This window comes from Littorina saxatilis, linkage group LG3 (assembly GCF_037325665.1).
Source record: "Littorina saxatilis isolate snail1 linkage group LG3, US_GU_Lsax_2.0, whole genome shotgun sequence".
Lineage (NCBI taxonomy): Eukaryota > Metazoa > Mollusca > Gastropoda > Littorinimorpha > Littorinidae > Littorina > Littorina saxatilis.
Genome location: NC_090247.1, coordinates 25,168,145 through 25,180,644, shown reverse-complemented (window position 1 = coordinate 25,180,644; position 12,500 = coordinate 25,168,145). Strand labels below are relative to the sequence as shown.

The 12,500-nt window shown below is 40.6% G+C and overlaps 1 protein-coding gene and 2 long non-coding RNA genes across 3 annotated transcripts in view; all 3 read left to right on the top strand.

Annotated features, from left to right (window-relative positions):
• LOC138961958 (uncharacterized) overlaps positions 1-633 on the top strand; it is a 1,633-nt gene extending 1,000 nt beyond the window's left edge. The window contains exons 1-2 of the long non-coding RNA XR_011454361.1: positions 1-62; positions 191-633. The exon at positions 1-62 is cut by the window's left edge and continues 1,000 nt beyond it. This is a non-coding gene — a long non-coding RNA (uncharacterized lncRNA). The remainder of the gene's footprint in view (positions 63-190) is intronic.
• LOC138961959 (synaptotagmin-12-like) overlaps positions 1-12,500 on the top strand; it is a 124,935-nt gene that overhangs the window by 6,896 nt on the left and 105,539 nt on the right. The window lies entirely within an intron of this gene.
• On the top strand, positions 4,929-6,748 carry LOC138961957 (uncharacterized). The gene is made up of 2 exons (XR_011454360.1): positions 4,929-5,726; positions 6,103-6,748. It is a non-coding gene; the product is annotated as an uncharacterized lncRNA (long non-coding RNA).

Sequence of the window (12,500 nt, the reverse complement as noted above, 5' to 3'; positions counted from 1 at the left end):
GACTCTTGGTGGGATAGCGTGTATACGTATGTTTAGCATAGCGTGTTTATGATAGCGTGTATGTTTATCATAGCGTGTATGTTTATCATAGCGTGTATGTTTTAGCGTAGTGTATGTTTTACTACGGTGTATAGCATAGCGTGTTTTACTACCGTGTATGTATAGCATAGCGTGTTTTACTACCGTGTAGGTATAGCATAGCGTGTTTTACTACCGTGCATGTATACCATAGCGTGCTTTACCACCGTGTATGTATAGCATAGCGTGTTTTACTACCGTGTATGTATGGCATAGCGTGTTTTACTACCGTGTTTTAGCATAGTGTATGTTTAGCATAGCGTGTTAGTTCTAGGTAGTGTTTTACTACCGTGTTTAATAGCGTGTTTTAGAGCACACGTTACACCAGTGACTTTATAGTGTTGTGGCAACAGAACTTTTTCGAAGTAGAGATTTGCCTCACCCCACTTCTGACACCACATTTTTGAGTATGTGTTTCCACCTTTTTCAGACTAAGTGTTGAAAATGTTTATTGAAAAGTAGCATTAGTCTGACGAACCTATTTTTAACTTTTATTTTAAATGCTTGGTGATTGCGTGCGTGAGTGTTATGCAATAAAGAGGACAGAGAACATCATTCAATGTATTCTACCAACTTTTTATTGTTTGTGTACTCTCTCCCTCTCCGCTTTTTTTTGTAAAATGTTGCTAACACCCGCATTGCGCTCCACCACATTTTGGCGTCGCCGACAGGATAGATAAGTGGACACATATTTTGAGAATAGAAAGTAGTACAGTAGTAGTAGTTTAGGTATACACGCTATCCCACCCGTCACCAACCTGGAACCACCGTCACCAACCTGGAACGACCCGGTGATGGACGGACTTTGGAGGAGAGACTCCAGCTCGACTATCGACCAACCCCAGGGAGTGGACGACTTTAACACCGTCAATTTCCGAGGATCTGTGGTGACTGTGTTTGTTTCTGCACGTGCCAGTAATGTGAAAGGACATTTAGTGGAACGTATCGACGGCCAACGGTGAGTGGAATTTTTAAATATCTTCCACAGAGGAACAGTGGCTGATGCGGAACAGGCATCCTGATACCGTGTGCGTTCTGTATATCTGCTTTATCATGTCTTGCTACTGACCCGGTAGTGACATTTTGTTGAATTCGTGGACTTGTGGGTCTAGTGAGCATTACTGCATATTTGCCTCATTTTGTGTGCTGTGTTTATGTTCAAGCATTTTGTATACATTTGAGCAGAATAGTGTCACTTGTGTGATATTGTTGTTTTATTGTTCACCATGAGCGACGGTGAGATGGAAGATGCAGTGGGGGGTAGTCCCATGAGCAACCCCACAGTGTCTTCTCACCGGGATCGCCCTGAAACGTTAGCGACGGTGAGATGGAAGATGCAGTGGGGGGTAGTCCCATGAGCAACCCCACAGTGTCTTCTCACCGGGATCGCCCTGAGCGATGGTGAGATGGAAGATGCAGTGGGGGGTAGTCCCATGAGCAACCCCACAGTGTCTTCTCACCGGGATCGCCCTGAGCGACGGTGAGATGGAGGATGCGGTGGGGGGTAGTCCCATGAGCAACCCCACAGTGTCTTCTCACCGGGATCGCCCTGAAACGTTAACCATGCGAAGTCTGGGGCTTGGGTTATGCGTTGCTAGTTAATTTGTTTTAAGCAAACATGGTGAGCAACATTTAATTGTTGAAATACCAAATATCAAAAATATCAAACATATCGAACATATTGGGAGGGAAGGATATATCTACATATTATTAAATTTTATATACTAACTTGTACAAGGAACCCCGCACAGTGCATTCGCGTGCAGTTGACGTACTCTCGGTTCCTTCGGATCATGGAAACATTATTGGATTCTTAGGGAGTGGGTTCAAGTAAAGTTGGGGAGCAGCTGTTCTGTGTTGCCTATTGCTTAGTGCAGGTTAGGCATGTAAATATGTTCTAAGGTTACTTTGTTGTGGAAAAAAAATTTTTTGGCGTCCTTGACAGTACGTTGTTCTCTGTCCTCGGGATCATTTTCTTTTATTATTCAATGAGAATTCCCCCCCCCCCCCCCCCCCCTCCTGATCTGTATCATCAACATGTCGAAGTCTTTGTTAGCATTGTTACGGTAATAGTTTCGGTACAGTCAATGCATCTTTAAATAGTGGTTGACATGTAGGTTCGAAATGTGTTAATAGTTTCGGTACAGTCAATGCATCTTTAAATAGTGGTTGACATGTAGGTTCGAAATGTGTTAATAGTTTCGGTACAGTCAATGCATCTTTAACCTTTGCCGTGCTTCCTGGGTTCACCTGTACCCAGAGACACACTAAAATCATTGTAACTCTGGAACCATTAAAGGTATCGTTTTGAAATTTTAAGTATCTCTCACACACCTAATTTGCTCTCTGTCTGCAAATTTTTAGTGTGTACATGACAAAACATCAGAATTAATTGATTATGATAATTTACATAAACACTACCGATGGCGCGGGTTCACACATACCCATACTTTTAAAGAGTAGTAGTGATTGTAACTATCCCTCTGCCGACGGCGCGGGTTCTGCTACACCCATAATTACCAAAGCGGCGGAACAGTGTCTGTCTGCCTGTTTGTCTCCAAGAGACTGTCTGTCTCTCTGTTTGTCTGTCCGTATCTCTCTGTCTGTATGTCTGTTGTCAGTTGCTCTGTCTGTCTGTCTGTCTGTCTATCCGTCTATCCGTATATCTGACTGTCTGTCTATCTGACTGTCTGTCTCTGTCTCTCTCTCTGTCTCTCTCTCTCTGTCTGTCTCTCTCTCTGTCTGTCTCTCTCTCTGTCTCTCTCTCTCTGTCTCTCTCTCTTAGTCTCTCTCTCTGTCTTTATTTCTTAGTCTCTCTCTCTCTCTCTCTTTCTTTGTCTCTCTCTCTCTCTTTCTTAGTCTCTCTCTCTCTTAGTCTCTCTCTCTCTTTCTTAGTCTCTCGCTCTCTCTCTTTCTTAGTCTCTCTCTCTCTTTCTTAGTCTCTCTCTCTCTCTTTTTTAGTCTCTCTCTCTCTTTCTTAGTCTCTCTCTCTCTTAGTCTCTCTCTTTCTTAGTCTCTCTCTCTCTCTCTCTCTTAGTCTCTCTCTCTGTCTCTCTTTCTTAGTCTCTCTCTCTCTTTCTTAGTCTCTCTCTATCTTTTTTAGTCTCTCTCTCTCTCTCTTTCTTAGTCTCTCTCTCTCTTTCGGTCTCTCTCTCTCTCTCTCTCTCTAGCTCTTTCTTAGTCTCTCTCTCTCTCTCTCTCTCTTTCTTAGTCTCTCTCTCTCTCTTTCTTAGTCTCTCTCTCTCTCTCTTTCTTAGTCTCTCTCTCTCTCTTTCTTAGTCTCTCTCTCTCTCTTTCTTAGTCTCTCTCTCTCTTTCTTAGTCTCTCTCTCTTTCTTAGTCTCTCTCTCTCTCTTTCTTAGTCTCTCTCTCTCTCTTTCTTAGTCTCTCTCTCTCTCTCTTTCTTAGTCTCTCTCTCTCTTTCTTAGTCTCTCTCTCTCTTAGTCTCTCTCTCTTTCTTAGTCTCTCTCTCTCTCTCTCTCTTAGTCTCTCTCTCTTTCTTAGTCTCTCTTTCTCTCTCTTAGTCTCTCTTTCTCTCTCTTTCTTAGTCTCTCTCTCTCTTTTTTAGTCTCTCTCTCTCTCTCTTTCTTAGTCTCTCTCCCTCTCTCTTTCTTAGTCTCTCTCTCTCTCTCTCTTAGTCTCTCTCTCTCTTTCTTAGTCTCTCTCTCTCTCTCTCTTAGTCTCTCTCTCTTTCTTAGTCTCTCTTTCTCTCTCTTAGTCTCTCTCTCTCTCTTTCTTAGTCTCTCTCTCTTTTTTAGTCTCTCTCTCTCTCTCTTTCTTAGTCTCTCTCTCTCTCTTTATTAGTCTCTCTCTCTCTCTCTTTCTTAGTCTCTCTCTCTCTCTTTCTTAGTCTCTCTCTCACTTTCTTAGTCTCTCTCTCTTTCTTTGTCTCTCTCTCTCTTTCTTAGTCTCTCTCTCTTTCTTAGTCTCCCTCTCTCTCTTTCTTAGTCTCTCTCTTTCTTAGTCTCTCTCTCTCTCTTTCTTAGTCTCTCTCTCTCTTTCTTAGTCTCTCTCTCTTTCTTAGTCTCTCTTTCTCTCTCTCTTTCTTAGTCTCTCTCTCTCTTTATTTGTCTCTCTCTCTCTCTTTATTTGTCTCTCTCTCTCTATCTTTCTTAGTCTCTCTCTCTCTTTCTTAGTATCTCTCTCTCTCTCTTTCTTGGTCTCTCTCTCTCTCTTTCTTAGTCTCTCTCTCTTTCTTAGTCTCTCTCTCTCTTTCTTAGTCTCTCTCTCTTTCTTAGTCTCTCTCTCTCTCTCTTTCTTAGTCTCTCTCTCTTTCTTAGTCTCTCTCTCTCTCTCTTTCTTAGTCTCCCTCTCTCTCTTTCTTAGTCTCTCTCTCTCTCTATTTCTTAGTCTCTCACTCTCTTTCTCAGACTCTCTCTCTCTCTTTCTTAGTCTCTCTCTCTCTCTTTCTTAGTCTCTCTCTCTCTTTCTTTGTCTCTCTCTTTCTTAGTCTCTCTCTCTCTCTTTCTTAGTCTCTCTCTCTCTCTCTCTCTCTCTTTCTTAGTCTCTCAGTCTCTCTCAGTCTCTTCCTCCCCCTCTCCCTCTCCCTCTCCCTCCCCCTCTCCCTCCCCCTCTCCCTCCCCTGCAAGAGGTCGGTGAAGGGAGAAACTCGATGCAACCACTGAAGTAGCGCTGTGGGTTTCCCTGAACCCACCCCGTCGTTAGAGAAATAAACGGTAAAAACCCTCTTTCAAATGTATGGGTTCAGACAAACCCGCATCGTCGTTAGAGGAATAAACGGTAAAAACCCTCTTTCAAATGTATGGGTTCAGACAAACCCGCATCGTCGGGAGTGTGTAGTCAAAAGCGGCATCCGGCAAAGGTTAAATAGTGGTTGACATGTAGGTTCGAAATGTGTTACTCAGGATTAGCTTTTTGTGACTGAGACTTGCGACGGTTGAAGATATAGGTTAGCCCAATTTGAGTTTTGATTGGTTGTTGAAACTTCTTTGGTGGTTAGGTTTTAACATCATGTTTTTGTTTCCAAGACATGCCTTCAGGAGAAGTCATGCTAAGTTGGGGAGAATGTGGTGAGTGAGAGAAATCTGTATTGACATTGTGTGACTGTGTCAATAGAATTATAATTTCTAGCGCCTGTATTTCGTCGTAGGCTGTTATCGTAGGTATGACGTAGGTATGACGTAGGTTTTAGGGTTTCGTCATTTCACAGACAGGGGTGTCAGCTTGTGTCTATCGTTTACGTCTGCGTGTTCGGTTTGAATGAAAACACACAGACTATGCATTTGTTTGAATATTCCTGAATGGGGAATGCTTAGTTTTGTTCTTAATAAGTTAAATTAGTTTAGATCGTATTGATAAAAGAATGTTTGGGGTGGCGACGCATAATCAAGCAGCGTCATGTAGGACCCTCTCCCCCCTTCCCCTTTTCCCGACTAAAATGAGTAAAAGTTGTAATGAACTCGGCCAAAGTTGAAACAAACGCGCACTTGTGGCCTGGACTGGCAGAGAAAGAACATGTCAAGCCTTGCCGGCCTTGGGATGAATTATGCATAAATTTGTGATGCATTTGTGAAGTGTGTGTTGGTGTGTACCAATTGGAGTGATGGAGTGTGTGTTGGCTGTATGTCCTGGAACCGAATGCTGTTGTGAACCAGGGAGTGTTTCGTGTCCAGAGATGATGTAGACCAGGTGAGAATAGACCTTTTGTTATCGGTACATCTTCTTTGGAATTGGCACAATAATTTGATTGTTCTTTAGTCATGTGAATGTGTGGAATTAGATCTCAGCAAGCACAGAAAGTTGGTCCCCTCTCGGACCAATATTGGATTTGGCTAAATGGTCTGTTGTTTTGTCTGGAAATTGACAGCTGTAATAAAATGATGTGTAATTAACAACAGAAGAGAAGGCCAATGATTAGATTGAGAAAACCAAACATGCATGATGTAACACTGGAACTTGAAATTGTAACTGTGGTTCCGGTGTTGATGACTGTGTGAGATGATACTTTGATATGAATTGTCGCTTCGGTAATTACTGATTTTGCTTTTACTTTTTGTTTTCCCAGCCGAGCGGACTCTTGGTGGGATAGCGTGTATAGCTTAGTGTATGTTTAGCATAGCGTGTTTATGATAGCGTGTATGTTTATCATAGCGTGTATGTTTATCATAGCGTGTATGTTTTAGCGTAGTGTATGTTTTACTACGGTGTATAGCATAGCGTGTTTTACTACCGTGTATGTATAGCATAGCGTGTTTTACTACCGTGTAGGTATAGCATAGCGTGTTTTACTACCGTGCATGTATACCATAGCGTGCTTTACCACCGTGTATGTATAGCATAGCGTGTTTTACTACCGTGTATGTATGGCATAGCGTGTTTTACTACCGTGTTTTAGCATAGTGTATGTTTAGCATAGCGTGTTAGTTCTAGGTAGTGTTTTACTACCGTGTTTAATAGCGTGTTTTAGAGCACACGTTACACCAGTGACTTTATAGTGTTGTGGCAACAGAACTTTTTCGAAGTAGAGATTTGCCTCACCCCACTTCTGACACCACATTTTGGAGTATGTGTTTCCACCTTTTTCAGACTAAGTGTTGAAAATGTTTATTGAAAAGTAGCATTAGTCTGACGAACCTATTTTTAACTTTTATTTTAAATGCTTGGTGATTGCGTGCGTGAGTGTTATGCAATAAAGAGGACAGAGAACATCATTCAATGTATTCATTAAACTACTTTTTATTGTTTGTGTACTCTCTCCCTCTCCGCTTTTTTTGTAAAATATTGCTAACACCCGCATGCGCTCCACCACATAGACAAGGTAAAACAACAATTTCTGCATCATTCATAAAAGGGGTAAAAGGACGAATGAACAAAACCTTGATAACAACAAAAACATAGCAAACCAGTTTATGAGTACGAGCAAAAAACACACCGACACGAAAGCCATAGGTAAACAAAAATATCTAAGACTAAGGGTACAAAGCAAGGTATAGTATGTACACACAAAGGAAAATACTGATCCAACAGTTAACACACACTCATAAAACCAATCAATCTGCAGATCACACATATTTAAAACCAATAAACCACTAGTCGGCGTTACCCTTGCGTGACTAGTAGGGGAACATGTATAAATACATATCTATACAAAAACAATAATGGCTGTAGACGAACAAACACACTTTGGCTGGACAGGATCAAACACAGAGCTGGACAACCACCAATAATCAATTTCCGTTATCGCTTTTCAAATCAAAATGCAGAGAGAGAGAGAGAGAGAGAGAGAGAGAGAGAGAGAGAGAGAGAGAGAGAGAGAGGGAGAGAGAGAGAGAGAGAGAGAGAGAGAGAGAGAGAGAGCAACAAAACTGACAGACAGACAGACAGGCAAACAGAACAAGAGACAATAGCTAAGAAAGACAGAAAATGTAAAGAAAGAAAGATAGAAAGTAAAAGAGAGAGAAAGAAAGAATAAAGAAAAAGAAGACAAACTATCCATAACTATTTTGAAGAGATTCCTTTCCTGTCAAGCAAAATATGTAGTTAACAATCCCACAGGCATACAGTACAGTGCATTAATTTGTTTTCGTTTAAAGGAATGGTGAAGATCTTGGTGCATGCAGTATTTTGTTCATTAAAACCTGACACTACATTGGGGTGTGCACGTTAAAGATCCCACGATTGACAAAAGGGTCTTTCCTGGCAAAATTGTATAGGCGTAGATAAAAATGTCCACCAAAATACCCGTGTGACTTGGAATAAAAGGCCGTGAAAAGTAGGATATGCGCCGAAATGGCTGCGATCTGCTGGCCGATGTGAATGCGTGATGTATTGTGTAAAGAAATTCCATCTCACACGGCATAAATAAATCCCTGCGCCTTGAATATGTGCGCGATATAAATTGCATAAAAAAAATAATAATAAATAAATAATAAATTAAAAAAATCCCTGCGCTTAGAACTGTACCCACGGAATACGCGCGATATAAGCCTCATATTGATTGATTGATTGAAAACCTGACCTGGAAAAAGATATATTTCTTTAGTGCAAGAAATCTACATTCAAAAACAGCTTTAAAAAAGACGAGCAAATGAGTACATAGTGCATTATTTGATAGAAAATGTTGCTATTGGGTTTCAAAATGTACGTACATCAAGTCAGTAGACAATTGTGAACGTGTGCTCCTAGACAAGAGGAAGAATACTTTAGTGAATTTCCCAGTTATGAGAGCATTTCTACTTCGGTACAAAATGTTTGTTGATCCAATTAACCTCATGATTTATTGAGTAATACAACCATTTTCTGTTGTTCTTTGCTTGACAACGCCAGACAACTGACCCCGTTGTCGAGTTGTTCACAGCATTTCCGGGTTGGTGCAAAATTTCCGTTACTCTTACTGACGTCATAGTTTATTTATCACAACGAGAATGTCTACTGTCCTATACTTGGCTAAGACGTATCTTTAAACCATCTCCTTTAGCCGAAAGTTGTATGAGGTTGAAACAAAAAATAAGGAAAGGAAAAAGTTAAGAGCACACAAAAAGAAGTAGATAGGGAAAAAGACAAAAATATAGAAAATTAATTAAATTAAAGAAGACAAAAGACAGACAAATTTGTTTGTTCAAAATTAAACAATATCTGTGGACATAGTCTCATTCCATCTCTTCCGCTGCCAGAATAGCATTTTGTTCATTTTTATTTGATGTTCATAGGTATGCATTTGAAATGTATTCTTTTGACAAACTCAAAACTCACTTCAGCTGAGAAGTTTTAAGACTGTACAAAATATTGTATATACATGTAGAGGCAAACATTCCTTAAATTTTGGCGTCAATGTAAAACAGAGATGATAGATTGTAGTGCTAATAAACTCAATCTGTCATAAAGTACAGGACAAAATCAATCTTGTAGACATTTAACTTCAAGGGGACATGATGTTGTATTCGGATTTTACGCAAGCTTAAAAGACCTCTACTATTCTTGGACACAACAAATGACCTTGCAGGACACACCATATTTCTGCTTATACTGATATCATCAACTAGATTTTAAACTTTCTAGTTCCTGACAGGACACCACTGTTCCACAAAGTCATATTCAAAACTTTGCTTTAACTTCTCTGGATCCAGATTACCCCTATTCTGCTGAGAACTGTAAAATTGCACTTGGACCTAATATCGACGGAAAGTGACCTTTTGTTTGCTTGGCGTCTTGCAGACTGAAAGAGGACCTTTTTACATTTAGTCAAGTTTTGACTAAATGTTTTAACATAGAGGGGGAATCGAGACGAGGGTCGTGGTGTATGTGTGTGTGTGTGTGTGTGTGTGTGTGTGTGTGTGTGTGTGTGTGTGTGTGTGTGTGTGTGTGTGTGTGTGTGTGTGTGTGTGTGTGTGTGTGTGTGTGTGTGTGTGTGTGTGTGTGTGTGTGTGTCTGTGTCTGTGTCTGTGCGTGTGTGTGTGTAGAGCGATTCAGACCAAACTACTGGACCGATCTTTATGAAATTTGACATGAGAGTTCCTGAGAATGATATCCCCGGACATTTTTTTCCTTTTTTTCAATAAATACTTTTGATGACGTCATATCCGGCTTTTTGTAAAAGTTGAGGCGGCACTGTCACACTCTCATTTTTCAATCAAATTGATTGACATTTTTGTAAAGCAATCTTCTACGAAGGCCGGACTTCGGTATTGCATTTCAGCTTGGTGGCTTAAAAATTAATTAATGACTTTGGCCATTAAAAATCTGAACATTGTAATAAATTTGTTTTTATATAAAACGATCCAAATTTACGTTCATCTTATTTTACATCATTTCCTGATTCCAAAAACATATAAATATGTTATATTCGGATTAAAAACAAGCTCTGAACATTAAAAATATAAACATTATGATCAAAATTAAATTTCCGAAATCGATTTACAAATATTTTCATCTTATTCCTTGTCGGTTCCTGATTCCAAAAACATATAGATATGATATGTTTGGATTAAAAACACGCTCAGAAAGTTAAAACGAAGAGAGGTAGCCTACAGAAAAGCGTGCTATGCAGCACAGCGAAACCACTACCGCGCTGAACAGGCTCGTCAGTTTCACTCCGTTATGCACAAGCGGCGGACTACGGTCATTGTGAAAAAATGCAGTGCGTTCAGTTCCATTCTGTGAGTTCCACAGCTTGACTAAATGTAGTAATTTCGCCTTACGCGACTTGTTTAATGTCAGGCGGGTAAGATGATTATTCCAGATATAAATGCCATGGTTGAAGACGCGACATGCTACAAAATGCTGTGATCTTTCGATAATGGAAGGCAACAAAAAGACAGAATGACTCTGCGAACATGTATGCGAGAGTGAGTGCATCAGAGAGAGAGAGAGAGAGAGAGAGAGAGAGAGAGAGAGAGAGAGAGAGAAATTGAGAGAGAGAGACAGAGACAGACAGACAGACAGACAGACAGACAGACAGAAAGACAGACAGACAGACAGACAGACATAAATACCCAGACTGAGACAGACTAAGACTAAGGCAGAGAGAGGGTGTGTGTGTGTACGGTGTGTGTGTGTGTGTGTTAGTGTGTGTGTGTGTGTGTGTGTATGTTTTTTGCATGCGTGCGTGTGTGTATGTGTGTGTGTGTGTGTGCGCGTGCGTGAGTGCGCGTGGGTGGGTGTGTACGTGTGTGCGTGCGTGAGCACGTGAGTGTATGCATGCGTGTGTGCGTGCGTGCGTGCGTAAATGTTTGTGTTCGATGTTGGGAACCTGGTGCACCCACAACCATTTAGTTTTGTAGGCTCCCATCCATCCCACTCAAAGACCAGTGCCAAATGCAGATGACAGCTACCTGACAGACGTTGCATTTCCGAAATCTGAGGCCATAAGATATGATGAAGAAAGAACAAGTCGCGTAAGGCGAAATTACTACATTTAGTCAAGCAACATCACATCGCCTTGGCATTTCCGTGACACAAATCAGCCTTGAAAATCACTGATTACACCTCCGGGCACCCACGCTTATTTTCAACGCTACTTACCCCTCGAGCAAACTGTGTTTTCGTCCTCCACGATAGAGGCTAAAAATGGTCCTCGCTTAACGATCTTGGCAGAGAGCAGACGGGAGGTTCTGATAATGAAGGTCAGAGTGTTTTCCGGTTGTCTCGAGGCCACACAAGTCCTAAGATGCTGACAATCACTGTGAAGAAACTGGTGTCTGGACTCTTCAGTAAAGTTCGCGAAGTGTATGTGTTTCAGTGGTTGTATATAAAAGGATGTTTTCCTTCGTGGTAGAGTTGGAACAAAACTATTGTATAATATTAAGGGGAAAACATGAATGGTTCATGTTGAAACGTTACAAGTCTTTTTGGACCTCGGCGTTGGAAATGTATGCCTATCATGTCTAAGAAGTTTGTTGGGTAAATGCTTTACTCCAACTTGCGTGCATTTAAAACGGTTATTTCTTCCCGTTTTTAAGCACGTATCTAGCTGGAACATATCTTACGCTTCTTCAAACCTATGTATTTGCAAATACTTGTGCTAATTACAAGGCGAAATCGTCGTTTCTCTTAGCTCCTTCACATTCCTTGGATATCACCGCTTTAAGGAGCTGGCATATGGACTCCTTAATATATAGGTCGTGAAGTAAGAGTTCCTTCCCTTAGGCACACGCACGCTGTAACCTAGTTGTGCCAGAAAGTACAGAAGTACGTTTGGTCATTAAACAAGTCAGTGTAAAAACCTCGGTTTGTTTGCTTAGTTTTGAAAATGGCGGTGTCCCCAAAAAACTTGAAGTACATGACATGGAAGTTCCAGGACCAAAATAATTAATCGAGCAAAACATTTTTTAATCTCTATACCTGTAACTTCTATGTATGTTTTTTTCTTGTTCTTCTTTCTTTCTTTCTTTCTTTTCTTCCTTTCTCTTTCTCTCTTTTTAGTTCTTCTGTCCTTTTTTCTGCCTGTCTTACTTTCTGTCTTTCTTTCTTTCTTCCTTTCTTCTGTCTTTCTTTCTTTCTTTCATTCTGTCTTTTCCTCTTCGATAATTCAACGTGTAAATATTAATGTGTATGATTTTACACAGCTGTTCACTTTCCTTGTATTCACCATTTAAAATGTCAATTTGTTGTTGTTGTTCTTTGTTTTCTTTGTTTTGTTTTTCTTCTTTTTAATTGTTATTTGAACTTCCTGGACCACTTTTGTTTGCGCCAGGCGTTGTTTACTTTTACGTAGGTAGCTTCAACAAGGAAACTCCTAGCCAACCGAGGTACTCTTCACTGAAGATAAAGTCAATGTGCTTCTTGTGATTAATATTGTTAGATGTTTGACCCTAAGGTAACCGATAACGTTCTTTCCTACAGAACCGCGTCAAATGTCACACGACCTAACAGCCATGTATGTCGTGACACGCTTTCCTTCTTTGCCACTACTAAAGCAAACGTGTGCAAGATTGTATGTTACACGCTTTGGAGCATGTGCAAGAA